The sequence below is a fragment of the Hyla sarda genome, chromosome 8, assembly GCF_029499605.1.
Source record: "Hyla sarda isolate aHylSar1 chromosome 8, aHylSar1.hap1, whole genome shotgun sequence".
Lineage (NCBI taxonomy): Eukaryota > Metazoa > Chordata > Amphibia > Anura > Hylidae > Hyla > Hyla sarda.
Genome location: NC_079196.1, coordinates 116,490,919 through 116,514,449, shown reverse-complemented (window position 1 = coordinate 116,514,449; position 23,531 = coordinate 116,490,919). Strand labels below are relative to the sequence as shown.

Genomic DNA, 23,531 nt, shown 5'->3' with positions numbered 1-23,531 from the left:
TACCACCAGCAGATGGAGACACTCCATTGCAACATTGGTTGTGAGCAGCAGTTTCTAAAAACAAATGCCTCATGGCGGATTTCCCATCCATCAATGGATGGTAAATTTTGTTTTTATCATTCACTGACCACAGATACCAATGCATGGTCAAGCAACAGCAATGACACACCCTTGTGTATAGGCATGAGACCCTCACGTCATTTAACAGGATTCAGCACCACCCACAAGACAGCTACCTGTCATGTCATGTCAAACCTGCACAGGTGTGCTAGATTATTATTATTTAGTTTTTTTTTTTTTTTTTACACCAATCAGTGTGCAAACATGGTCATTAAAACGCTAAATGAATAGACGTTCATAAACCAGTCAGTGCAACTCATCATTTTGGTCTCCAATTCTCAAACTCAAATTCTCACCCACGGAGGATTAAATGAGAATCTTTCTTGTTTAACACTGGAATGGGGTGGTGCACTGTTCACTACCCGAATATACTGCCACATCGGGTCAATGCATAGGGCGACAGAAGCAAGCTTCCAAATCAGCTCCCTTTCTCAAAAATCCATTTAATTTATGGTCCCCAGATAGGGAACGTATGTATCAGTATGTGCTCACAAGTCACCCAAGTGCAAGTATTCACACAAAAAAAAACGTGCCTCAGGATGCGATCTGTCGCAAGATCCTTTCTTTTTTTACACTTGATCTAAGCCAAAAGGCCTAGAGGGGATAACCGGGAAAGGGGTGGACCCAACCATGTCCCCTTCATGAGCACTCACATTACTCATAGGAATGGAAGGAAGGCTGGCAGCCAACCAGCCTCCCATACACTCTCTGGGTGGGTGGCAGTCAGCCACCCATACATACATACAGCACAGGCTAAACCCACATCATCACTTAAAAAAAGGACAGGCGACCATTGCACTCTGATGGAGCATTTAGCAATGCAATCCATAGCCTTGCTTTTGCCTGAACCCCCATCACTCCTCTTCTTGCATATAAGACAATATTTCAGATCTGCATATGAAAACAACACGCCTACCTTTGTTGCACATAGCTGCCTGCCTGTCTCTAGTTACCCCACTGGCTGTAGCTGCGTCCCTTCCGACATGGAATAACACCAACTGTAACGATAAACTGAAAATTAACAGTATAAACCTGCATCATTTTGGACTCTGGTATTTGCTGAATCCAGGAGACCTGACAATCGATGGTGGTGCCGCTGGTGATTCTGGCCTTCTTGGAATCTGTTGGGCCTATGTGTTAGCTCACACATCACTTGGGTATCCATGGTAACTACCACAACATGGTCATCTGCAGTTTACATCTAGCCCGTGGCATTGAATGGCATTTTAAAAGTGCTAAGGGTCCTGGTGCAATAATCCTCCCATGAGGATCAGCCTCAACGGCTTTGTAGATTGCACTCATGTCAGCAACTCCATATACATTTTTTTTTCTTCATGCTTCTTTCTTCATCCTTTTTTCTTTCTGTCATTCAGACTTTCATTCATTCGATCTCTCTCACTCACTTGCTTTAACTCATTTGTTCTCACTCACTCACTCACTCAATCACTCACTCACTCATTCACTCTCACTCACTCTCACTCTCTCACTCACTCGCTCACTAAGTCAGTCTCTCTCTCTCTCTCTCTCTTTTTCTTTTTATATATATTTTTTTCCGTCTTCTTCTTCTTCTTCTTCTTCTTCTTCTTCTTCAGACCCTGTCATAGCACTAATGCCTTTCCAATACCACCAGCAGATGGAGACACTCCATTGCAACATTGGTTGTGAGCAGCAGTTTCTAAAAACAAATGCCTCATGGCGGATTTCCCATCCATCAATGGATGGTAAATTTTGTTTTTATCATTCACTGACCACAGATACCAATGCATGGTCAAGCAACAGCAATGACACACCCTTGTGTATAGGCATGAGACCCTCACGTCATTTAACAGGATTCAGCACCACCCACAAGACAGCTACCTGTCATGTCATGTCAAACCTGCACAGGTGTGCTAGATTATTATTATTTAGTTTTTTTTTTTTTTTTTACACCAATCAGTGTGCAAACATGGTCATTAAAACGCTAAATGAATAGACGTTCATAAACCAGTCAGTGCAACTCATCATTTTGGTCTCCAATTCTCAAACTCAAATTCTCACCCACGGAGGATTAAATGAGAATCTTTCTTGTTTAACACTGGAATGGGGTGGTGCACTGTTCACTACCCGAATATACTGCCACATCGGGTCAATGCATAGGGCGACAGAAGCAAGCTTCCAAATCAGCTCCCTTTCTCAAAAATCCATTTAATTTTTGGTCCCCAGATAGGGAACGTATGTATCAGTATGTGCTCACAAGTCACCCAAGTGCAAGTATTCACACAAAAAAAAAACGTGCCTCAGGATGCGATCTGTCGCAAGATCCTTTCTTTTTTTACACTTGATCTAAGCCAAAAGGCCTAGAGGGGATAACCGGGAAAGGGGTGGACCCAACCATGTCCCCTTCATGAGCACTCACATTACTCATAGGAATGGAAGGAAGGCTGGCAGCCAACCAGCCTCCCATACACTCTCTGGGTGGGTGGCAGTCAGCCACCCATACATACATACAGCACAGGCTAAACCCACATCATCACTTAAAAAAAGGACAGGCGACCATTGCACTCTGATGGAGCATTTAGCAATGCAATCCATAGCCTGGCTTTTGCCTGAACCCCCATCACTCCTCCTCTTGCATATAAGACAATATTTCAGATCTGCATATGAAAACAACACGCCTACCTTTGTTGCACATAGCTGCCTGCCTGTCTCTAGTTACCCCACTGGCTGTAGCTGCGTCCCTTCCGACATGGAATAACACCAACTGTAACGATAAACTGAAAATTAACAGTATAAACCTGCATCATTTTGGACTCTGGTATTTGCTGAATCCAGGAGACCTGACAATCGATGGTGGTGCCGCTGGTGATTCTGGCCTTCTTGGAATCTGTTGGGCCTATGTGTTAGCTCACACATCACTTGGGTATCCATGGTAACTACCACAACATGGTCATCTGCAGTTTACATCTAGCCCGTGGCATTGAATGGCATTTTAAAAGTGCTAAGGGTCCTGGTGCAATAATCCTCCCATGAGGATCAGCCTCAACGGCTTTGTAGATTGCACTCATGTCAGCAACTCCATATACATTTTTTTTTCTTCATGCTTCTTTCTTCATCCTTTTTTCTTTCTGTCATTCAGACTTTCATTCATTCGATCTCTCTCACTCACTTGCTTTAACTCATTTGTTCTCACTCACTCACTCACTCAATCACTCACTCACTCATTCACTCTCACTCACTCTCACTCTCTCACTCACTCGCTCACTAAGTCAGTCTCTCTCTCTCTCTCTCTCTTTTTCTTTTTATATATATTTTTTTCCGTCTTCTTCTTCTTCTTCTTCAGACCCTGTCATAGCACTAATGCCTTTCCAATACCACCAGCAGATGGAGACACTCCATTGCAACATTGGTTGTGAGCAGCAGTTTCTAAAAACAAATGCCTCATGGCGGATTTCCCATCCATCAATGGATGGTAAATTTTGTTTTTATCATTCACTGACCACAGATACCAATGCATGGTCAAGCAACAGCAATGACACACCCTTGTGTATAGGCATGAGACCCTCACGTCATTTAACAGGATTCAGCACCACCCACAAGACAGCTACCTGTCATGTCATGTCAAACCTGCACAGGTGTGCTAAATTATTATTATTTAGTTTTATTTTATTTTTTTACACCAATCAGTGTGCAAACATGGTCATTAAAACGCTAAATGAATAGACGTTCATAAACCAGTCAGTGCAACTCATCATTTTGGTCTCCAATTCTCAAACTCAAATTCTCACCCACGGAGGATTAAATGAGAATCTTTCTTGTTTAACACTGGAATGGGGTGGTGCACTGTTCACTACCCGAATATACTGCCACATCGGGTCAATGCATAGGGCGACAGAAGCAAGCTTCCAAATCAGCTCCCTTTCTCAAAAATCCATTTAATTTATAGTCCCCAGATAGGGAACGTATGTATCAGTATGTGCTCACAAGTCACCCAAGTGCAAGTATTCACACAAAAAAAAAACGTGCCTCAGGATGCGATCTGTCGCAAGATCCTTTCTTTTTTTACACTTGATCTAAGCCAAAAGGCCTAGAGGGGATAACCGGGAAAGGGGTGGACCCAACCATGTCCCCTTCATGAGCACTCACATTACTCATAGGAATGGAAGGAAGGCTGGCAGCCAACCAGCCTCCCATACACTCTCTGGGTGGGTGGCAGTCAGCCACCCATACATACATACAGCACAGGCTAAACCCACATCATCACTTAAAAAAAGGACAGGCGACCATTGCACTCTGATGGAGCATTTAGCAATGCAATCCATAGCCTGGCTTTTGCCTGAACCCCCATCACTCCTCCTCTTGCATATAAGACAATATTTCAGATCTGCATATGAAAACAACACGCCTACCTTTGTTGCACATAGCTGCCTGCCTGTCTCTAGTTACCCCACTGGCTGTAGCTGCGTCCCTTCCGACATGGAATAACACCAACTGTATCGATAAACTGAAAATTAACAGTATAAACCTGCATCATTTTGGACTCTGGTATTTGCTGAATCCGGGTGACCTGACAATCGATGGTGGTGCCGCTGGTGATTCTGGCCTTCTTGGAATCTGTTGGGCCTATGTGTTAGCTCACACATCACTTGGGTATCCATGGTAACTACCACAACATGGTCATCTGCAGTTTACATCTAGCCCGTGGCATTGAATGGCATTTTAAAAGTGCTAAGGGTCCTGGTGCAATAATCCTCCCATGAGGATCAGCCTCAACGGCTTTGTAGATTGCACTCATGTCAGCAACTCCATATACATTTTTTTTTCTTCATGCTTCTTTCTTCATCCTTTTTTCTTTCTGTCATTCAGACTTTCATTCATTCGATCTCTCTCACTCACTTGCTTTAACTCATTTGTTCTCACTCACTCACTCACTCACTCAATCACTCACTCACTCATTCACTCTCACTCACTCTCACACTCACTCGCTCACTAAGTCAGTCTCTCTCTCTCTCTCTCTCTCTCTTTTTCTTTTTATATATATTTTTTTCCGTCTTCTTCTTCTTCTTCTTCTTCTTCTTCAGACCCTGTCATAGCACTAATGCCTTTCCAATACCACCAGCAGATGGAGACACTCCATTGCAACATTGGTTGTGAGCAGCAGTTTCTAAAAACAAATGCCTCATGGCGGATTTCCCATCCATCAATGGATGGTAAATTTTGTTTTTATCATTCACTGACCACAGATACCAATGCATGGTCAAGCAACAGCAATGACACACCCTTGTGTATAGGCATGAGACCCTCACGTCATTTAACAGGATTCAGCACCACCCACAAGACAGCTACCTGTCATGTCATGTCAAACCTGCACAGGTGTGCTAGATTATTATTATTTAGTTTTATTTTATTTTTTTACACCAATCAGTGTGCAAACATGGTCATTAAAACGCTAAATGAATAGACGTTCATAAACCAGTCAGTGCAACTCATCATTTTGGTCTCCAATTCTCAAACTCAAATTCTCACCCACGGAGGATTAAATGAGAATCTTTCTTGTTTAACACTGGAATAGGGTGGTGCACTGTTCACTACCCGAATATACTGCCACATCGGGTCAATGCATAGGGCGACAGAAGCAAGCTTCCAAATCAGCTCCCTTTCTCAAAAATCCATTTAATTTATGGTCCCCAGATAGGGAACGTATGTATCAGTATGTGCTCACAAGTCACCCAAGTGCAAGTATTCACACAAAAAAAAACGTGCCTTAGGATGCGATCTGTCGCAAGATCCTTTCTTTTTTTACACTTGATCTAAGCCAAAAGGCCTAGAGGGGATAACCGGGAAAGGGGTGGACCCAACCATGTCCCCTTCATGAGCACTCACATTACTCATAGGAATGGAAGGAAGGCTGGCAGCCAACCAGCCTCCCATACACTCTCTGGGTGGGTGGCAGTCAGCCACCCATACATACATACAGCACAGGCTAAACCCACATCATCACTTAAAAAAAGGACAGGCGACCATTGCACTCTGATGGAGCATTTAGCAATGCAATCCATAGCCTGGCTTTTGCCTGAACCCCCATCACTCCTCCTCTTGCATATAAGACAATATTTCAGATCTGCATATGAAAACAACACGCCTACCTTTGTTGCACATAGCTGCCTGCCTGTCTCTAGTTACCCCACTGGCTGTAGCTGCGTCCCTTCCGACATGGAATAACACCAACTGTATCGATAAACTGAAAATTAACAGTATAAACCTGCATCATTTTGGACTCTGGTATTTGCTGAATCCGGGTGACCTGACAATCGATGGTGGTGCCGCTGGTGATTCTGGCCTTCTTGGAATCTGTTGGGCCTATGTGTTAGCTCACACATCACTTGGGTATCCATGGTAACTACCACAACATGGTCATCTGCAGTTTACATCTAGCCCGTGGCATTGAATGGCATTTTAAAAGTGCTAAGGGTCCTGGTGCAATAATCCTCCCATGAGGATCAGCCTCAACGGCTTTGTAGATTGCACTCATGTCAGCAACTCCATATACATTTTTTTTTCTTCATGCTTCTTTCTTCATCCTTTTTTCTTTCTGTCATTCAGACTTTCATTCATTCGATCTCTCTCACTCACTTGCTTTAACTCATTTGTTCTCACTCACTCACTCACTCACTCACTCAATCACTCACTCACTCATTCACTCTCACTCACTCTCACTCTCTCACTCACTCGCTCACTAAGTCAGTCTCTCTCTCTCCCTCTCTCTTTTTCTTTTTATATATATTTTTTTCCGTCTTCTTCTTCTTCTTCTTCTTCTTCTTCTTCTTCAGACCCTGTCATAGCACTAATGCCTTTCCAATACCACCAGCAGATGGAGACACTCCATTGCAACATTGGTTGTGAGCAGCAGTTTCTAAAAACAAATGCCTCATGGCGGATTTCCCATCCATCAATGGATGGTAAATTTTGTTTTTATCATTCACTGACCACAGATACCAATGCATGGTCAAGCAACAGCAATGACACACCCTTGTGTATAGGCATGAGACCCTCACGTCATTTAACAGGATTCAGCACCACCCACAAGACAGCTACCTGTCATGTCATGTCAAACCTGCACAGGTGTGCTAGATTATTATTATTTAGTTTTATTTTATTTTTTTACACCAATCAGTGTGCAAACATGGTCATTAAAACGCTAAATGAATAGACGTTCATAAACCAGTCAGTGCAACTCATCATTTTGGTCTCCAATTCTCAAACTCAAATTCTCACCCACGGAGGATTAAATGAGAATCTTTCTTGTTTAACACTGGAATGGGGTGGTGCACTGTTCACTACCCGAATATACTGCCACATCGGGTCAATGCATAGGGCGACAGAAGCAAGCTTCCAAATCAGCTCCCTTTCTCAAAAATCCATTTAATTTATGGTCCCCAGATAGGGAACGTATGTATCAGTATGTGCTCACAAGTCACCCAAGTGCAAGTATTCACACAAAAAAAAAAAACGTGCCTCAGGATGCGATCTGTCGCAAGATCCTTTCTTTTTTTACACTTGATCTAAGCCAAAAGGCCTAGAGGGGATAACCGGGAAAGGGGTGGACCCAACCATGTCCCCTTCATGAGCACTCACATTACTCATAGGAATGGAAGGAAGGCTGGCAGCCAACCAGCCTCCCATACACTCTCTGGGTGGGTGGCAGTCAGCCACCCATACATACATACAGCACAGGCTAAACCCACATCATCACTTAAAAAAAGGACAGGCGACCATTGCACTCTGATGGAGCATTTAGCAATGCAATCCATAGCCTGGCTTTTGCCTGAACCCCCATCACTCCTCCTCTTGCATATAAGACAATATTTCAGATCTGCATATGAAAACAACACGCCTACCTTTGTTGCACATAGCTGCCTGCCTGTCTCTAGTTACCCCACTGGCTGTAGCTGCGTCCCTTCCGACATGGAATAACACCAACTGTAACGATAAACTGAAAATTAACAGTATAAACCTGCATCATTTTGGACTCTGGTATTTGCTGAATCCGGGTGACCTGACAATCGATGGTGGTGCCGCTGGTGATTCTGGCCTTCTTGGAATCTGTTGGGCCTATGTGTTAGCTCACACATCACTTGGGTATCCATGGTAACTACCACAACATGGTCATCTGCAGTTTACATCTAGCCCGTGGCATTGAATGGCATTTTAAAAGTGCTAAGGGTCCTGGTGCAATAATCCTCCCATGAGGATCAGCCTCAACGGCTTTGTAGATTGCACTCATGTCAGCAACTCCATATACATTTTTTTTTCTTCATGCTTCTTTCTTCATCCTTTTTTCTTTCTGTCATTCAGACTTTCATTCATTCGATCTCTCTCACTCACTTGCTTTAACTCATTTGTTCTCACTCACTCACTCACTCACTCAATCACTCACTCACTCATTCACTCTCACTCACTCTCACTCTCTCACTCACTCGCTCACTAAGTCAGTCTCTCTCTCTCTCTCTCTCTTTTTCTTTTTATATATATTTTTTTCCGTCTTCTTCTTCTTCTTCTTCTTCTTCTTCTTCAGACCCTGTCATAGCACTAATGCCTTTCCAATACCACCAGCAGATGGAGACACTCCATTGCAACATTGGTTGTGAGCAGCAGTTTCTAAAAACAAATGCCTCATGGCGGATTTCCCATCCATCAATGGATGGTAAATTTTGTTTTTATCATTCACTGACCACAGATACCAATGCATGGTCAAGCAACAGCAATGACACACCCTTGTGTATAGGCATGAGACCCTCACGTCATTTAACAGGATTCAGCACCACCCACAAGACAGCTACCTGTCATGTCATGTCAAACCTGCACAGGTGTGCTAGATTATTATTATTTAGTTTTATTTTATTTTTTTACACCAATCAGTGTGCAAACATGGTCATTAAAACGCTAAATGAATAGACGTTCATAAACCAGTCAGTGCAACTCATCATTTTGGTCTCCAATTCTCAAACTCAAATTCTCACCCACGGAGGATTAAATGAGAATCTTTCTTGTTTAACACTGGAATGGGGTGGTGCACTGTTCACTACCCGAATATACTGCCACATCGGGTCAATGCATAGGGCGACAGAAGCAAGCTTCCAAATCAGCTCCCTTTCTCAAAAATCCATTTAATTTATGGTCCCCAGATAGGGAACGTATGTATCAGTATGTGCTCACAAGTCACCCAAGTGCAAGTATTCACACAAAAAAAAAAACGTGCCTCAGGATGCGATCTGTTGCAAGATCCTTTCTTTTTTTACACTTGATCTAAGCCAAAAGGCCTAGAGGGGATAACCGGGAAAGGGGTGGACCCAACCATGTCCCCTTCATGAGCACTCACATTACTCATAGGAATGGAAGGAAGGCTGGCAGCCAACCAGCCTCCCATACACTCTCTGGGTGGGTGGCAGTCAGCCACCCATACATACATACAGCACAGGCTAAACCCACATCATCACTTAAAAAAAGGACAGGCGACCATTGCACTCTGATGGAGCATTTAGCAATGCAATCCATAGCCTGGCTTTTGCCTGAACCCCCATCACTCCTCCTCTTGCATATAAGACAATATTTCAGATCTGCATATGAAAACAACACGCCTACCTTTGTTGCACATAGCTGCCTGCCTGTCTCTAGTTACCCCACTGGCTGTAGCTGCGTCCCTTCCGACATGGAATAACACCAACTGTAACGATAAACTGAAAATTAACAGTATAAACCTGCATCATTTTGGACTCTGGTATTTGCTGAATCCGGGTGACCTGACAATCGATGGTGGTGCCGCTGGTGATTCTGGCCTTCTTGGAATCTGTTGGGCCTATGTGTTAGCTCACACATCACTTGGGTATCCATGGTAACTACCACAACATGGTCATCTGCAGTTTACATCTAGCCCGTGGCATTGAATGGCATTTTAAAAGTGCTAAGGGTCCTGGTGCAATAATCCTCCCATGAGGATCAGCCTCAACGGCTTTGTAGATTGCACTCATGTCAGCAACTCCATATACATTTTTTTTTCTTCATGCTTCTTTCTTCATCCTTTTTTCTTTCTGTCATTCAGACTTTCATTCATTCGATCTCTCTCACTCACTTGCTTTAACTCATGTGTTCTCACTCACTCATTCACTCACTCAATCACTCACTCACTCATTCACTCTCACTCACTCTCACTCTCTCACTCACTCGCTCACTAAGTCAGTCTCTCTCTCTCTCTCTCTCTCTTTTTCTTTTTATATATATTTTTTTCCGTCTTCTTCTTCTTCTTCTTCAGACCCTGTCATAGCACTAATGCCTTTCCAATACCACCAGCAGATGGAGACACTCCATTGCAACATTGGTTGTGAGCAGCAGTTTCTAAAAACAAATGCCTCATGGCGGATTTCCCATCCATCAATGGATGGTAAATTTTGTTTTTATCATTCACTGACCACAGATACCAATGCATGGTCAAGCAACAGCAATGACACACCCTTGTGTATAGGCATGAGACCCTCACGTCATTTAACAGGATTCAGCACCACCCACAAGACAGCTACCTGTCATGTCATGTCAAACCTGCACAGGTGTGCTAGATTATTATTATTTAGTTTTATTTTATTTTTTTACACCAATCAGTGTGCAAACATGGTCATTAAAACGCTAAATGAATAGACGTTCATAAACCAGTCAGTGCAACTCATCATTTTGGTCTCCAATTCTCAAACTCAAATTCTCACCCACGGAGGATTAAATGAGAATCTTTCTTGTTTAACACTGGAATGGGGTGGTGCACTGTTCACTACCCGAATATACTGCCACATCGGGTCAATGCATAGGGCGACAGAAGCAAGCTTCCAAATCAGCTCCCTTTCTCAAAAATCCATTTAATTTATGGTCCCCAGATAGGGAACGTATGTATCAGTATGTGCTCACAAGTCACCCAAGTGCAAGTATTCACACAAAAAAAAACGTGCCTCAGGATGCGATCTGTCGCAAGATCCTTTCTTTTTTTACACTTGATCTAAGCCAAAAGGCCTAGAGGGGATAAAAGGGAAAGGGGTGGACCCAACCGTGTCCCCTTCATGAGCACTCACATTACTCATAGGAATGGAAGGAAGGCTGGCAGCCAACCAGCCTCCCATACACTCTCTGGGTGGGTGGCAGGTGGGTGGCAGTCAGCCACCCATACATACATACAGCACAGGCTAAACCCACATCATCACTTAAAAAAAGAACAGGCGACCATTGCACTCTGATGGAGCATTTAGCAATGCAATCCATAGCCTGGCTTTTGCCTGAACCCCCATCACTCCTCCTCTTGCATATAAGACAATATTTCAGATCTGCATATGAAAACAACACGCCTACCTTTGTTGCACATAGCTGCCTGCCTGTCTCTAGTTACCCCACTGGCTGTAGCTGCGTCCCTTCCGACATGGAATAACACCAACTGTAACGATAAACTGAAAATTAACAGTATAAACCTGCATCATTTTGGACTCTGGTATTTGCTGAATCCGGGTGACCTGACAATCGATGGTGGTGCCGCTGGTGATTCTGGCCTTCTTGGAATCTGTTGGGCCTATGTGTTAGCTCACACATCACTTGGGTATCCATGGTAACTACCACAACATGGTCATCTGCAGTTTACATCTAGCCCGTGGCATTGAATGGCATTTTAAAAGTGCTAAGGGTCCTGGTGCAATAATCCTCCCATGAGGATCAGCCTCAACGGCTTTGTAGATTGCACTCATGTCAGCAACTCCATATACATTTTTTTTTCTTCATGCTTCTTTCTTCATCCTTTTTTCTTTCTGTCATTCAGACTTTCATTCATTCGATCTATCTCACTCACTTGCTTTAACTCATTTGTTCTCACTCACTCACTCACTCACTCAATCACTCACTCATTCACTCTCACTCACTCTCACTCTCTCACTCACTCGCTCACTAAGTCAGTCTCTCTCTCTCTCTCTCTCTCTCTTTTTCTTTTTATATATATTTTTTTCCGTCTTCTTCTTCTTCTTCAGACCCTGTCATAGCACTAATGCCTTTCCAATACCACCAGCAGATGGAGACACTCCATTGCAACATTGGTTGTGAGCAGCAGTTTCTAAAAACAAATGCCTCATGGCGGATTTCCCATCCATCAATGGATGGTAAATTTTGTTATTATCATTCACTGACCACAGATACCAATGCATGGTCAAGCAACAGCAATGACACACCCTTGTGTATAGGCATGAGACCCTCACGTCATTTAACAGGATTCAGCACCACCCACAAGACAGCTACCTGTCATGTCATGTCAAACCTGCACAGGTGTGCTAGATTATTATTATTTAGTTTTATTTTATTTTTTTACACCAATCAGTGTGCAAACATGGTCATTAAAACGCTAAATGAATAGACGTTCATAAACCAGTCAGTGCAACTCATCATTTTGGTCTCCAATTCTCAAACTCAAATTCTCACCCACGGAGGATTAAATGAGAATCTTTCTTGTTTAACACTGGAATGGGGTGGTGCACTGTTCACTACCCGAATATACTGCCACATCGGGTCAATGCATAGGGCGACAGAAGCAAGCTTCCAAATCAGCTCCCTTTCTCAAAAATCCATTTAATTTATGGTCCCCAGATAGGGAACGTATGTATCAGTATGTGCTCACAAGTCACCCAAGTGCAAGTATTCACACAAAAAAAAAAACGTGCCTCAGGATGCGATCTGTCGCAAGATCCTTTCTTTTTTTACACTTGATCTAAGCCAAAAGGCCTAGAGGGGATAACCGGGAAAGGGGTGGACCCAACCATGTCCCCTTCATGAGCACTCACATTACTCATAGGAATGGAAGGAAGGCTGGCAGCCAACCAGCCTCCCATACACTCTCTGGGTGGGTGGCAGTCAGCCACCCATACATACATACAGCACAGGCTAAACCCACATCATCACTTAAAAAAAGGACAGGCGACCATTGCACTCTGATGGAGCATTTAGCAATGCAATCCATAGCCTGGCTTTTGCCTGAACCCCCATCACTCCTCCTCTTGCATATAAGACAATATTTCAGATCTGCATATGAAAACAACACGCCTACCTTTGTTGCACATAGCTGCCTGCCTGTCTCTAGTTACCCCACTGGCTGTAGCTGCGTCCCTTCCGACATGGAATAACACCAACTGTAACGATAAACTGAAAATTAACAGTATAAACCTGCATCATTTTGGACTCTGGTATTTGCTGAATCCGGGTGACCTGACAATCGATGGTGGTGCCGCTGGTGATTCTGGCCTTCTTGGAATCTGTTGGGCCTATGTGTTAGCTCACACATCACTTGGGTATCCATGGTAACTACCACAACATGGTCATCTGCAGTTTACATCTAGCCCGTGGCATTGAATGGCATTTTAAAAGTGCTAAGGGTCCTGGTGCAATAATCCTCCCATGAGGATCAGCCTCAACGGCTTTGTAGATTGCACTCATGTCAGCAACTCCATATACATTTTTTTTTCTTCATGCTTCTTTCTTCATCCTTTTTTCTTTCTGTCATTCAGACTTTCATTCATTCGATCTCTCTCACTCACTTGCTTTAACTCATTTGTTCTCACTCACTCACTCACTCAATCACTCACTCACTCATTCACTCTCACTCACTCTCACTCTCTCACTCACTCGCTCACTAAGTCAGTCTCTCTCTCTCTCTCTCTCTTTTTCTTTTTATATATATATTTCTTTCCGTCTTCTTCTTCTTCTTCTTCTTCAGACCCTGTCATAGCACTAATGCCTTTCCAATACCACCAGCAGATGGAGACACTCCATTGCAACATTGGTTGTGAGCAGCAGTTTCTAAAAACAAATGCCTCATGGCGGATTTCCCATCCATCAATGGATGGTAAATTTTGTTTTTATCATTCACTGACCACAGATACCAATGCATGGTCAAGCAACAGCAATGACACACCCTTGTGTATAGGCATGAGACCCTCACGTCATTTAACAGGATTCAGCACCACCCACAAGACAGCTACCTGTCATGTCATGTCAAACCTGCACAGGTGTGCTAGATTATTATTATTTAGTTTTATTTAATTTTTTTACACCAATCAGTGTGCAAACATGGTCATTAAAACGCTAAATGAATAGACGTTCATAAACCAGTCAGTGCAACTCATCATTTTGGTCTCCAATTCTCAAACTCAAATTCTCACCCACGGAGGATTAAATGAGAATCTTTCTTGTTTAACACTGGAATGGGGTGGTGCACTGTTCACTACCCGAATATACTGCCACATCGGGTCAATGCATAGGGCGACAGAAGCAAGCTTCCAAATCAGCTCCCTTTCTCAAAAATCCATTTAATTTATGGTCCCCAGATAGGGAACGTATGTATCAGTATGTGCTCACAAGTCACCCAAGTGCAAGTATTCACACAAAAAAAAACGTGCCTCAGGATGCGATCTGTCGCAAGATCCTTTCTTTTTTTACACTTGATCTAAGCCAAAAGGCCTAGAGGAGATAACCGGGAAAGGGGTGGACCCAACCATGTCCCCTTCATGAGCACTCACATTACTCATAGGAATGGAAGGAAGGCTGGCAGCCAACCAGCCTCCTCCCATACACTCTCTGGGTGGGTGGCAGTCAGCCACCCATACATACATACAGCACAGGCTAAACCCACATCATCACTTAAAAAAAGGACAGGCGACCATTGCACTCTGATGGAGCATTTAGCAATGCAATCCATAGCCTGGCTTTTGCCTGAACCCCCATCACTCCTCCTCTTGCATATAAGACAATATTTCAGATCTGCATATGAAAACAACACGCCTACCTTTGTTGCACATAGCTGCCTGCCTGTCTCTAGTTACCCCACTGGCTGTAGCTGCGTCCCTTCCGACATGGAATAACACCAACTGTAACGATAAACTGAAAATTAACAGTATAAACCTGCATCATTTTGGACTCTGGTATTTGCTGAATCCGGGTGACCTGACAATCGATGGTGGTGCCGCTGGTGATTCTGGCCTTCTTGGAATCTGTTGGGCCTATGTGTTAGCTCACACATCACTTGGGTATCCATGGTAACTACCACAACATGGTCATCTGCAGTTTACATCTAGCCCGTGGCATTGAATGGCATTTTAAAAGTGCTAAGGGTCCTGGTGCAATAATCCTCCCATGAGGATCAGCCTCAACGGCTTTGTAGATTGCACTCATGTCAGCAACTCCATATACATTTTTTTTTCTTCATGCTTCTTTCTTCATCCTTTTTTCTTTCTGTCATTCAGACTTTCATTCATTCGATCTCTCTCACTCACTTGCTTTAACTCATTTGTTCTCACTCACTCACTCACTCACTCAATCACTCACTCACTCATTCACTCTCACTCACTCTCACTCTCTCACTCACTCGCTCACTAAGTCAGTCTCTCTCTCTCTCTCTCTCTCTTTTTCTTTTTATATATATTTTTTTCCGTCTTCTTCTTCTTCTTCTTCTTCTTCAGACCCTGTCATAGCACTAATGCCTTTCCAATACCACCAGCAGATGGAGACACTCCATTGCAACATTGGTTGTGAGCAGCAGTTTCTAAAAACAAATGCCTCATGGCGGATTTCCCATCCATCAATGGATGGTAAATTTTGTTTTTATCATTCACTGACCACAGATACCAATGCATGGTCAAGCAACAGCAATGACACACCCTTGTGTATAGGCATGAGACCCTCACGTCATTTAACATGATTCAGCACCACCCACAAGACAGCTACCTGTCATGTCATGTTAAACCTGCACAGGTGTGCTAGATTATTATTATTTAGTTTTATTTTATTTTTTTACACCAATCAGTGTGCAAACATGGTCATTAAAACGCTAAATGAATAGACGTTCATAAACCAGTCAGTGCAACTCATCATTTTGGTCTCCAATTCTCAAACTCAAATTCTCACCCACGGAGGATTAAATGAGAATCTTTCTTGTTTAACACTGGAATGGGGTGGTGCACTGTTCACTACCCGAATATACTGCCACATCGGGTCAATGCATAGGGCGACAGAAGCAAGCTTCCAAATCAGCTCCCTTTCTCAAAAATCCATTTAATTTATGGTCCCCAGATAGGGAACGTATGTATCAGTATGTGCTCACAAGTCACCCAAGTGCAAGTATTCACACAAAAAAAAACGTGCCTCAGGATGCGATCTGTCGCAAGATCCTTTCTTTTTTTACACTTGATCTAAGCCAAAAGGCCTAGAGGGGATAACCGGGAAAGGGGTGGACCCAACCATGTCCCCTTCATGAGCACTCACATTACTCATAGGAATGGAAGGAAGGCTGGCAGCCAACCAGCCTCCCATACACTCTCTGGGTGGGTGGCAGTCAGCCACCCATACATACATACAGCACAGGCTAAACCCACATCATCACTTAAAAAAAGGACAGGCGACCATTGCACTCTGATGGAGCATTTAGCAACGCAATCCATAGCCTGGCTTTTGCCTGAACCCCCATCACTCCTCCTCTTGCATATAAGACAATATTTCAGATCTGCATATGAAAACAACACGCCTACCTTTGTTGCACATAGCTGCCTGCCTGTCTCTAGTTACCCCACTGGCTGTAGCTGCGTCCCTTCCGACATGGAATAACACCAACTGTAACGATAAACTGAAAATTAACAGTATAAACCTGCATCATTTTGGACTCTGGTATTTGCTGAATCCGGGTGACCTGACAATCGATGGTGGTGCCGCTGGTGATTCTGGCCTTCTTGGAATCTGTTGGGCCTATGTGTTAGCTCACACATCACTTGGGTATCCATGGTAACTACCACAACATGGTCATCTGCAGTTTACATCTAGCCCGTGGCATTGAATGGCATTTTAAAAGTGCTAAGGGTCCTGGTGCAATAATCCTCCCATGAGGATCAGCCTCAACGGCTTTGTAGATTGCACTCATGTCAGCAACTCCATATACATTTTTTTTTCTTCATGCTTCTTTCTTCATCCTTTTTTCTTTCTGTCATTCAGACTTTCATTCATTCGATCTCTCTCACTCACTTGCTTTAACTCATTTGTTCTCACTCACTCACTCACTCACTCAATCACTCACTCACTCATTCACTCTCACTCACTCTCACTCTCTCACTCACTCGCTCACTAAGTCAGTCTCTCTCTCTCTCTCTCTCTTTTTCTTTTTATATATATTTTTTTCCGTCTTCTTCTTCTTCTTCAGACCCTGTCATAGCACTAATGCCTTTCCAATACCACCAGCAGATGGAGACACTCCATTGCAACATTGGTTGTGAGCAGCAGTTTCTAAAAACAAATGCCTCATGGCGGATTTCCCATCCATCAATGGATGGTAAATTTTGTTTTTATCATTCACTGACCACAGATACCAATGCATGGTCAAGCAACAGCAATGACACACCCTTGTGTATAGGCATGAGACCCTCACGTCATTTAACAGGATTCAGCACCACCCACAAGACAGCTACCTGTCATGTCATGTCAAACCTGCACAGGTGTGCTAGATTATTATTATTTAGTTTTATTTTATTTTTTTACACCAATCAGTGTGCAAACATGGTCATTAAAACGCTAAATGAATAGACGTTCATAAACCAGTCAGTGCAACTCATCATTTTGGTCTCCAATTCTCAAACTCAAATTCTCACCCACGGAGGATTAAATGAGAATCTTTCTTGTTTAACACTGGAATGGGGTGGTGCACTGTTCACTACCCGAATATACTGCCACATCGGGTCAATGCATAGGGCGACAGAAGCAAGCTTCCAAATCAGCTCCCTTTCTCAAAAATCCATTTAATTTATGGTCCCCAGATAGGGAACATATGTATCAGTATGTGCTCACAAGTCACCCAAGTGCAAGTATTCACACAAAAAAAAACGTGCCTCAGGATGCGATCTGTCGCAAGATCCTTTCTTTTTTTACACTTGATCTAAGCCAAAAGGCCTAGAGGGGATAACCGGGAAAGGGGTGGACCCAACCATGTCCCCTTCATGAGCACTCACATTACTCATAGGAATGGAAGGAAGGCTGGCAGCCAACCAGCCTCCCATACACTCTCTGGGTGGGTGGCAGTCAGCCACCCATACATACATACAGCACAGGCTAAACCCACATCATCACTTAAAAAAAGGACAGGCGACCATTGCACTCTGATGGAGCATTTAGCAATGCAATCCATAGCCTGGCTTTTGCCTGAACCCCCATCACTCCTCCTCTTGCATATAAGACAATATTTCAGATCTGCATATGAAAACAACACGCCTACCTTTGTTGCACATAGCTGCCTGCCTGTCTCTAGTTACCCCACTGGCTGTAGCTGCGTCCCTTCCGACATGGAATAACACCAACTGTAACGATAAACTGAAAATTAACAGTATAAACCTGCATCATTTTGGACTCTGGTATTTGCTGAATCCGGGTGACCTGACAATCGATGGTGGTGCCGCTGGTGATTCTGGCCTTCTTGGAATCTGTTGGGCCTATGTGTTAGCTCACACATCACTTGGGTATCCATGGTAACTACCACAACATGGTCATCTGCAGTTTACATCTAGCCCGTGGCATTGAATGGCATTTTAAAAGTGCTAAGGGTCCTGGTGCAATAATCCTCCCATGAGGATCAGCCTCAACGGCTTTGTAGATTGCACTCATGTCAGCAACTCCATATACATTTTTTTTTCTTCATGCTTCTTTCTTCATCCTTTTTTCTTTCTGTCATTCAGACTTTCATTCATTTGATCTCTCTCACTCACTTGCTTTAACTCATTTGTTCTCACTCACTCACTCACTCACTCAATCACTCACTCACTCATTCACTCTCACTCACTCTCACTCTCTCACTCACTCGCTCACTAAGTCAGTCTCTCTCTCTCTCTCTTTTTCTTTTTATATATATTTTTTTCCGTCTTCTTCTTCTTCTTCTTCTTCTTCTTCAGACCCTGTCATAGCACTAATGCCTTTCCAATACCACCAGCAGATGGAGACACTCCATTGCAACATTGGTTGTGAGCAGCAGTTTCTAAAAACAAATGCCTCATGGCGGATTTCCCATCCATCAATGGATGGTAAATTTTGTTTTTATCATTCACTGACCACAGATACCAATGCATGGTCAAGCAACAGCAATGACACACCCTTGTGTATAGGCATGAGACCCTCACGTCATTTAACAGGATTCAGCACCACCCACAAGACAGCTACCTGTCATGTCGTGTCAAACCTGCACAGGTGTGCTAGATTATTATTATTTAGTTTTATTTTATTTTTTTACACCAATCAGTGTGCAAACATGGTCATTAAAACGCTAAATGAATAGACGTTCATAAACCAGTCAGTGCAACTCATCATTTTGGTCTCCAATTCTCAAACTCAAATTCTCACCCACGGAGGATTAAATGAGAATCTTTCTTGTTTAACACTGGAATGGGGTGGTGCACTGTTCACTACCCGAATATACTGCCACATCGGGTCAATGCATAGGGCGACAGAAGCAAGCTTCCAAATCAGCTCCCTTTCTCAAAAATCCATTTAATTTATGGTCCCCAGATAGGGAACATATGTATCAGTATGTGCTCACAAGTCACCCAAGTGCAAGTATTCACACAAAAAAAAACGTGCCTCAGGATGCGATCTGTCGCAAGATCCTTTCTTTTTTTACACTTGATCTAAGCCAAAAGGCCTAGAGGGGATAACCGGGAAAGGGGTGGACCCAACCATGTCCCCTTCATGAGCACTCACATTACTCATAGGAATGGAAGGAAGGCTGGCAGCCAACCAGCCTCCCATACACTCTCTGGGTGGGTGGCAGTCAGCCACCCATACATACATACAGCACAGGCTAAACCCACATCATCACTTAAAAAAAGGACAGGCGACCATTGCACTCTGATGGAGCATTTAGCAATGCAATCCATAGCCTGGCTTTTGCCTGAACCCCCATCACTCCTCCTCTTGCATATAAGACAATATTTCAGATCTGCATATGAAAACAACACGCCTACCTTTGTTGCACATAGCTGCCTGCCTGTCTCTAGTTACCCCACTGGCTGTAGCTGCGTCCCTTCCGACATGGAATAACACCAACTGTAACGATAAACTGAAAATTAACAGTATAAACCTGCATCATTTTGGACTCTGGTATTTGCTGAATCCGGGTGACCTGACAATCGATGGTGGTGCCGCTGGTGATTCTGGCCTTCTTGGAATCTGTTGGGCCTATGTGTTAGCTCACACATCACTTGGGTATCCATGGTAACTACCACAACATGGTCATCTGCAGTTTACATCTAGCCCGTGGCATTGAATGGCATTTTAAAAGTGCTAAGGGTCCTGGTGCAATAATCCTCCCATGAGGATCAGCCTCAACGGCTTTGTAGATTGCACTCATGTCAGCAACTCCATATACATTTTTTTTTCTTCATGCTTCTTTCTTCATCCTTTTTTCTTTCTGTCATTCAGACTTTCATTCATTCGATCTCTCTCACTCACTTGCTTTAACTCATTTGTTCTCACTCACTCACTCACTCACTCAATCACTCACTCACTCATTCACTCTCACTCACTCTCTCACTCACTCGCTCACTAAGTCAGTCTCTCTCTCTCTCTCTCTTTTTCTTTTTATATATATTTTTTTCCGTCTTCTTCTTCTTCTTCTTCTTCAGACCCTGTCATAGCACTAATGCCTTTCCAATACCACCAGCAGATGGAGACACTCCATTGCAACATTGGTTGTGAGCAGCAGTTTCTAAAAACAAATGCCTCATGGCGGATTTCCCATCCATCAATGGATGGTAAATTTTGTTTTTATCATTCACTGACCACAGATACCAATGCATGGTCAAGCAACAGCAATGACACACCCTTGTGTATAGGCATGAGACCCTCACGTCATTTAACAGGATTCAGCACCACCCACAAGACAGCTACCTGTCATGTCATGTCAAACCTGCACAGGTGTGCTAGATTATTATTATTTAGTTTTATTTTATTTTTTTACACCAATCAGTGTGCAAACATGGTCATTAAAACGCTAAATGAATAGACGTTCATAAACCAGTCAGTGCAACTCATCATTTTGGTCTCCAATTCTCAAACTCAAATTCTCACCCACGGAGGATTAAATGAGAATCTTTCTTGTTTAACACTGGAATGGGGTGGTGCACTGTTCACTACCCGAATATACTGCCACATCGGGTCAATGCATAGGGCGAAAGAAGCAAGCTTCCAAATCAGCTCCCTTTCTCAAAAATCCATTTAACTTATGGTCCCCAGATAGGGAACGTATGTATCAGTATGTGCTCACAAGTCACCCAAGTGCAAGTATTCACACAAAAAAAAACGTGCCTCAGGATGCGATCTGTCGCAAGATCCTTTCTTTTTTTACACTTGATCTAAGCCAAAAGGCCTAGAGGGGATAATCGGGAAAGGGGTGGACCCAACCATGTCCCCTTCATGAGCACTCACATTACTCATAGGAATGGAAGGAAGGCTGGCAGCCAACCAGCCTCCCATACACTCTCTGGGTGGGTGGCAGTCAGCCACCCATACATACATACAGCACAGGCTAAACCCACATCATCACTTAAAAAAAGGACAGGCGACCATTGCACTCTGATGGAGCATTTAGCAATGCAATCCATAGCCTGGCTTTTGCCTGAACCCCCATCACTCCTCCTCTTGCATATAAGACAATATTTCAGATCTGCATATGAAAACAACACGCCTACCTTTGTTGCACATAGCTGCCTGCCTGTCTCTAGTTACCCCACTGGCTGTAGCTGCGTCCCTTCCGACATGGAATAACACCAACTGTAACGATAAACTGAAAATTAACAGTATAAACCTGCATCATTTTGGACTCTGGTATTTGCTGAATCCGGGTGACCTGACAATCGATGGTGGTGCCGCTGGTGATTCTGGCCTTCTTGGAATCTGTTGGGCCTATGTGTTAGCTCACACATCACTTGGGTATCCATGGTAACTACCACAACATGGTCATCTGCAGTTTACATCTAGCCCGTGGCATTGAATGGCATTTTAAAAGTGCTAAGGGTCCTGGTGCAATAATCCTCCCATGAGGATCAGCCTCAACGGCTTTGTAGATTGCACTCATGTCAGCAACTCCATATACATTTTTTTTTCTTCATGCTTCTTTCTTCATCCTTTTTTCTTTCTGTCATTCAGACTTTCATTCATTTGATCTCTCTCACTCACTTGCTTTAACTCATTTGTTCTCACTCACTCACTCACTCAATCACTCACTCACTCATTCACTCTCACTCACTCTCACTCTCTCACTCACTCGCTCACTAAGTCAGTCTCTCTCTCTCTCTTTTTCTTTTTATATATATTTTTTTCCGTCTTCTTCTTCTTCTTCTTCTTCTTCTTCAGACCCTGTCATAGCACTAATGCCTTTCCAATACCACCAGCAGATGGAGACACTCCATTGCAACATTGGTTGTGAGCAGCAGTTTCTAAAAACAAATGCCTCATGGCGGATTTCCCATCCATCAATGGATGGTAAATTTTGTTTTTATCATTCACTGACCACAGATACCAATGCATGGTCAAGCAACAGCAATGACACACCCTTGTGTATAGGCATGAGACCCTCACGTCATTTAACAGGATTCAGCACCACCCACAAGACAGCTACCTGTCATGTCGTGTCAAACCTGCACAGGTGTGCTAGATTATTATTATTTAGTTTTATTTTATTTTTTTACACCAATCAGTGTGCAAACATGGTCATTAAAACGCTAAATGAATAGACGTTCATAAACCAGTCAGTGCAACTCATCATTTTGGTCTCCAATTCTCAAACTCAAATTCTCACCCACGGAGGATTAAATGAGAATCTTTCTTGTTTAACACTGGAATGGGGTGGTGCACTGTTCACTACCCGAATATACTGCCACATCGGGTCAATGCATAGGGCGACAGAAGCAAGCTTCCAAATCAGCTCCCTTTCTCAAAAATCCATTTAATTTATGGTCCCCAGATAGGGAACGTATGTATCAGTATGTGCTCACAAGTCACCCAAGTGCAAGTATTCACACAAAAAAAAACGTGCCTCAGGATGCAATCTGTCGCAAGATCCTTTCTTTTTTTACACTTGATCTAAGCCAAAAGGCCTAGAGGGGATAACCGGGAAAGGGGTGGACCCAACCATGTCCCCTTCATGAGCACTCACATTACTCATAGGAATGGAAGGAAGGCTGGCAGCCAACCAGCCTCCCATACACTCTCTGGGTGGGTGGCAGTCAGCCACCCATACATACATACAGCACAGGCTAAACCCACATCATCACTTAAAAAAAGGACAGGCGACCATTGCACTCTGATGAAGCATTTAGCAATGCAATCCATAGCCTGGCTTTTGCCTGAAC

At 43.4% G+C, this 23,531-nt stretch overlaps 14 pseudogenes; all 14 read right to left on the bottom strand.

Annotated features, from left to right (window-relative positions):
* Nucleotides 1–461: 461 nt before the first annotated feature.
* LOC130288982 (U2 spliceosomal RNA) lies at nt 462–725 on the bottom strand (annotated as a pseudogene).
* Nucleotides 726–2,202: 1,477 nt separating this feature from the next.
* Nucleotides 2,203–2,467, bottom strand: LOC130289187 (U2 spliceosomal RNA; annotated as a pseudogene).
* Nucleotides 2,468–3,929: 1,462 nt separating this feature from the next.
* Nucleotides 3,930–4,194, bottom strand: LOC130288224 (U2 spliceosomal RNA; annotated as a pseudogene).
* A 1,473-nt stretch (nt 4,195–5,667) lies between these two features.
* On the bottom strand, nt 5,668–5,931 carry LOC130288825 (U2 spliceosomal RNA; annotated as a pseudogene).
* Nucleotides 5,932–7,416: 1,485 nt separating this feature from the next.
* LOC130289179 (U2 spliceosomal RNA) lies at nt 7,417–7,683 on the bottom strand (annotated as a pseudogene).
* Nucleotides 7,684–9,161: 1,478 nt separating this feature from the next.
* On the bottom strand, nt 9,162–9,427 carry LOC130289167 (U2 spliceosomal RNA; annotated as a pseudogene).
* A 1,468-nt stretch (nt 9,428–10,895) lies between these two features.
* Nucleotides 10,896–11,159, bottom strand: LOC130288981 (U2 spliceosomal RNA; annotated as a pseudogene).
* Nucleotides 11,160–12,633: 1,474 nt separating this feature from the next.
* LOC130289154 (U2 spliceosomal RNA) lies at nt 12,634–12,899 on the bottom strand (annotated as a pseudogene).
* Nucleotides 12,900–14,366: 1,467 nt separating this feature from the next.
* LOC130289195 (U2 spliceosomal RNA) lies at nt 14,367–14,630 on the bottom strand (annotated as a pseudogene).
* Nucleotides 14,631–16,107: 1,477 nt separating this feature from the next.
* Nucleotides 16,108–16,371, bottom strand: LOC130288979 (U2 spliceosomal RNA; annotated as a pseudogene).
* Nucleotides 16,372–17,834: 1,463 nt separating this feature from the next.
* LOC130288711 (U2 spliceosomal RNA) lies at nt 17,835–18,098 on the bottom strand (annotated as a pseudogene).
* Nucleotides 18,099–19,569: 1,471 nt separating this feature from the next.
* LOC130288710 (U2 spliceosomal RNA) lies at nt 19,570–19,833 on the bottom strand (annotated as a pseudogene).
* Nucleotides 19,834–21,294: 1,461 nt separating this feature from the next.
* Nucleotides 21,295–21,558, bottom strand: LOC130286992 (U2 spliceosomal RNA; annotated as a pseudogene).
* Nucleotides 21,559–23,023: 1,465 nt separating this feature from the next.
* Nucleotides 23,024–23,287, bottom strand: LOC130288817 (U2 spliceosomal RNA; annotated as a pseudogene).
* Nucleotides 23,288–23,531: the final 244 nt, after the last annotated feature.